Here is a 6,000-nt window from a genome sequence, read left to right on the forward strand (position 1 = left end):
GAAGAAACCCTAATCTTCCATAGCAACAAGATCTAAGCAAAATAACAAGAAAGGTGCAAGCTTTTATCTCTTACTCAAGCCCTTGCACGAAGTTACACCTGATCCATTGATTCTCTAGCTTCCTTGTTGGATGATCTCCTCTTCTCCTCAAGAGATGCACTAGTCTTCTCCAAGTTTTAGCTTCCAAGACTCTCATGGATCTCTATGCACGTTTAGCGTTTTCTCTCAAGGAAGGGTAGCCACAAATGAGGCTATAAGTGCCTTTAAATAAATCCCAAACCCCGAAAATTAGGGTTTCTCTGCCCAGCACCTACTCGGCGAGTCGGCTCTCTGACTCGTCGAGTCCACTCATTAATGTCACGCGGACAACTCGACTCTACTCAACGAGGTGGACTCAAAACTAGCCGAGTCAGTCCTTGAATCTCAAGGTTAAACCCATATTAATGCACCTGAAAGTCTGGATGTTACAATAACTTTTGTTGCGTGTATAACTAGAGAAAACTTAGATCCAAAGAATTAGGATGGTATGTGCACCATAGGAGTGTTATAGTACATAACACCCATCAGATACACCCTCGCAGCACTCACAGTGCGCTCATCCACAATCTCGACCTCAAGCGGGAACTCCAAAGTCCCCGGCGCATCCCGAAACTTCTTGCTAAGTGCAAGAGATACGAACGATCGGGCAGCACCCGAATCAAATAGGATGTGAGCCGACATACCATTGACCAAAAAGATCCCTATACACGAGTACATATATACACATAAGTAATACAAATCAATTACAAGCAGGAAAGATAAAACACGTACCACCCACAACATCTGGCACTGCCCGAGCCTCCTCGGTAGTCAACTGAAATGCACGGCTCTTCACCACTTGAGCATCCGCCTTAGCAGGGTGGCCATCTGTGATCCTCAGTGTGGCGGGCGCAGGCACCGCCACTGCTCGTCCCCCTCTCTGTAACCTCGGACAATTGGCCCGTTTGTGGCCGGTTTGGTTGGAGTGAAAACATATCAAGCCCTTCTTGGGGCAATCCTTGATCACGTGCCCCGACTGGACACATGCGTAGCATCCCGAGCCTACCGTCCGACAAGCCCCATTGTGCGGTTTACCGGACTTTGCACATCGGTCACAACCCTGATGGCCCCTACTGGAAGAATCCAAGGTCTTAGGCTTTTTAGCCTGACCTACTACTATATGTGCCTGCTCAGGCTTCCGCTTTGTGCGGAAGTCCAACTCCGTATCCCGCTCCCAGGCCTTCTCCACCATCTCATTCAGGGTTTTGCACCCTGTAAAGCTCAGAAACTCTCGAATATCATCCCTCAGCATGGAATGATATCTCGTCCTCCTTATCCTCGTCTGTAGCGTACTGTGGAATCAATGGTGCTCGCTCCTGAAACTTGGCGGTGATCTCCGCCACAGTCTCGGTGGTCTGCTGGAGCTCATGAAACTCCCTCAGTAGCCGTTGCACCTCGATAAGTGGTGCAAACTCCAAATCGAATCGCCTGACAAACTCTTCCCACGTCATCTCAGCCATACCGGCTGCTCCCACCTGGCTAGTGACCTCTCCCCACCAATATCGGGCTCGATCTCTCAGCATACATGAAGCAAAACCGACCTTTGTCGCATCAGGGCAAGAAATTGTGTGATGGGCGTTCTCTATGTCCGCCACCCAGCGTCGGCTAACTATAGGATCCCTGACCCTAAAGAACTACGGCGCCCCAGGGCAAGAAACCGACCTTTGCCCGCAGCAATCCCGGATCTGAATAATCTGAGTCTCTCCTCCATAATCTTCATCATCCTTTCCTTGAACGTCCCAAAAATCACTGGGGTGGTGTCAAGAATGCCCCTCGTAACCTCGACTGCAATGAGCTCGCGCAGCCTCTCATCAATAGGCTCGGTACCGTCGCCCGACCCAGACCCGGATCCTGATCCTGATCCCCCTGCTCCAAATCGTGTCACCACCATACTGGATTGCAATATCATAAACCATAATAATCAGCATGTCCAAAAAGGGGATCCTCCTACACCGGTTCTCCTTAGAGCTTCCAGATCTAAGATTAGTTCGGGTACAGGTCCTGTTCTTTCAGTAGTACAGGCCCAGTACTACCTTCCACACGTACCTGTACCTTCCCTAAGGTTCTACCTGATAACTTTAATTCGCCCCAGAATAAAACATATCTTTCAAGCTACAATATAACTCAAATCTGAGGTTATCCTAAGATTTGCTCTACCCACATCAAACCAGAAATCAGACCAATCATAACAGGTTTCCTTACGCATGTAAATTATACACAGAACATAATCAAATAGACTTTCAAATAACATACTCTACCCTAAGCCCACAACCAGACAAGGACAGGAAATAAGGCCAAATCAATCATTCTGAGGCTATAAGACCCTAACCGTCTACAATTTTGAAAGCATACACGTAGCAAGATTCATACGATTATCATAACTCAAATATCACTATCACATGGCTAACAAATTGGGGAACAACTTACTTGGCTCGGCCGATCACGCGCATTGCACTCTCCTATTTTCCATTTTAAGAAGTTTTTAACTTTTATTTTTGAAAACAATTTTACCCTTTCCTTAGTTTGAGTCCTGACACACCTGAGGGTGTGCCCAAATCCCTCAAACCAAGGCTATGATACCAACTTGTAACGACCCAAATTTTCAAATAAAAATTTCATTTTTAATTAACCAAACATTCCCATAAAATATGAAGTAACATTGATCATTGTTTTCAAAAAATTTATCATTAATCATTTTATTCAAGACATTAGAGCGTCCCATCAAATCAAATGTCGGAGAGTGCATGTTGCACCATCAAGCCTTGCCCTTTTCCTTAGGCTCCGAAGTACCTGAAACAATTCAACAAATAGTAAGCTAATGCTTAGTGAGTTCCACAGAGCATACCCCACACAAACCACATAATCACATAATCCGTATTAGCTATAAAATCTACATAAACAATTAAAGCCATGCATACAACATATAGGTATGTCGTGGGCTCCCCCCAAGGTCTTACTCCAGGACGCCATGGGATCCCCACATGGTCTTACACCTAAGTACCATGGGCTCCCCACATGGTCTTTAATAGGAAAGCCATGGGATCTCCACATGGTCTTACATCCAAGTGACATGGGCTCTCCCATTGTCTTTAATAGGAAAGCAATGGGCTCTCCATAATGTCTTACACCCAAGTGCCATGGGCTCTCCCATGTTCGTTCATACAAACATACCACATATACAACTAGCATACCTCCTAGAACATAACATTCGACTATGGCATACTTATTAATGAATATAAAGGATAATAGTAAAACTTCTCCTGTTCGAATACATACCAGCTTTTCAAGTTCCTGAAAACACATGCATTTTAAAATACGTCAACATAAAGTTGGTGAGTTCACAGGTTTTGACTCCATATAAAAATAATACTTTTCCTAAGTTCAAAAGTTTAGTTTTGAAAGTATCATTTTGACTCTCAAACATTTAGTATATATATCCTAGGCATAATGGTTTACTTACCAAATAAGTATATACCTATAATTCTTATATATTATAAATATAAATGTTTGTAATTCCTTACAAACTAAGTTGCTACGTATAAATCTTTTTTCAATTCTATACGTGTAAAACCGCTACATATAAATCTATTTCAATTCTATACGAGTAAAACCGCTACGTATAAATCTATTTCAAATCTATACGAGTAAGTAGAATAGGTATAGTGGTCTACTTAATATACAAGTAATATATCTAGCCGATTTTTTTACTTAGAGTATAAGTCCTTGGGAAACTTATACTTAACATTTATACTTGTATATCGAAAAAGTATAATGCTTCTAAAATTTGCTACCATGAGCCTGTAACCGCTGCTTTGACATAATACCTCTGATAAAACAAACTCATGATTTGCATGAGAAACATGTTGGTGATTTGTTTAACTAATATGATTTAAGTGTAATGGGATTACTTTGTTGACCAAAAGTGATCTTGATAAATATTAAACAAGTAAGGAAGGTGTGGAGTGCATACTTGTTTAAGTTTATTCAAGATTAAAAGTAGACTGTTATTTAGGGGCGAAGCCCCTGAACGAACGGGGGTCCGGGGGCAGCGCCCCTAGGAGCGGGGTCGAAGGGGCGGCAGCCCCTGGCGGGGTCGAAGGGGCAGAGCCCCTGGCTGGGATCGAAAATGCATCAGAAATCTAAATTTAGAATATTTGATCCGTTTTTTGACTTGGTATTAATCCTTATAGAAAACCCGGATTTATGATAGTTTTTTGATTGTTACCAAACTGTTTTATGGCAGTTTTAACAGTTTTTAGACAAAGAAGGTATTTAACCAATTTTGGTCAGTTTTTTCTGGTACTTACGAAATTCATATACTCATTCTCTGTTCATTTCTCTTCTGAGTCTTATCCAATCAAAGATTAGGGAGTACCACCCAATACTTTTATTTGATAGTGAAATCACAATTCTCAGAATTTCCAAGGCTATTTTATCCCGATTCTCTTACAAAAATCAAAGTATTTTGTGATCATGGCAAGTGGTGATTCTGTGAAGGAAATGACAAGTAAGTTTGAAAAACTGAACAAGTTTGAAGGACAAGATTTTCGTAGATGGCAGAAGAAGATGAAGTTTCTCCTTACCACTCTGAAAGTGGTGTATGTTCTGAGTACACCCATGCCATTCTTACCAGAATCTGCTGAAGATGAACCTTTAGAGGCAACAAGAAGAAGATCAAAGTCGGAAAATGATGATTATATATGTCGTGGTCATATTCTCAATGGTATGTCTGACTCTCTTTTTGATATTTATCAAAATTTCGAATCTGCAAAAGAACTGTGGGATTCTCTTGAATCCAAGTACATGGCTGAAGATGCTTCTAGTAAGAAGTTTCTTGTTAGTAACTTTTTGGGTTACAAGATGATTGACTCCAGGCCTCTTATGGAACAATTCCGTGAAATGTTAAGGATTCTGGGACAGTTTGCTCAACACAATTTAAAAATGGATGAAGCCATTTTTGTGGCTGTGATAATTGACAAACTGCCCCCTTCCAGGAAGGATTTTAAGCACAATCTGAAACATAACAAACAGGAATTGACTTTGACTCAACTTGGAAGCCATCTAAGGATTGAAGAGTCCATAAGGACTCAAGAACTTGATAACAATCCTAAAGGCAAGAACCAAGTTGGTTCCTCTTCTGTGAACATGGTGGAAGGAGAAAGTTCAAAGAATCCCAAGAAGTCTAATGGAAAAAGGAAGTTTAAAGGAAAGGATGACAACTCTTCCAACAAGAAGGCTAAGTTGGTTTGTTGGAATTGTAACAAACCGGGTCACTTCAAGAAAGATTGTCGTCTTCGCAAAGTGAACAAGGATGGTGCTGGACCAAGTTGATCCAAGGATCCAGAAAAGCAACAAGGTCAGATTTCTATTTTCATGAGAATTCTAAATATATATTCAGATTAATATTTCTATGATTTCTGAAGCATTTTATGTGCAGGATGATAAAGTTGAATGGTGGGTTGATTCGGGAGCAACAATTCATGTTTTCAAAGATCTATAATGGTTCAAGGACTTTCAACCAATTGAAGATGGATCTATTGTGAAGATGGAAATGTTGCAACTGAACCAATCAAGGGCATAGGATCTGTTTTACTTACTTTTACTTTTGGGAAATGTTTTTGTTTGAACAATGTTTTATATGTTCCAGGGATTCGTAAGAATCTCGTGTCTGAAATTGTATTAAATAATTGTGGTTACAAACAAGTGTTAGAAAGTGACAAGTATATCTTGTCAAGACATGGTTCTTTTATGGGATTTGGCTATATATGTAATGGAATGATTAGGATTAATATTAATTATACTTCTAGTGATAATTCTGTTTGCATGGCTTCTAATAGTACTAGCAATAATTTTCATAGATCTGAATTATGGCATGCTAGACTAGGACACATTCATTACAAGAGATTAAAAGACATGTCTAAA

Source organism: Lactuca virosa, chromosome 7 (genome assembly GCF_052849685.1).
Source record: "Lactuca virosa cultivar CGN04683 chromosome 7, Lactuca_virosa_CGN04683_v6, whole genome shotgun sequence".
In the NCBI taxonomy this organism is placed as follows: Eukaryota; Viridiplantae; Streptophyta; class Magnoliopsida; order Asterales; family Asteraceae; genus Lactuca; species Lactuca virosa.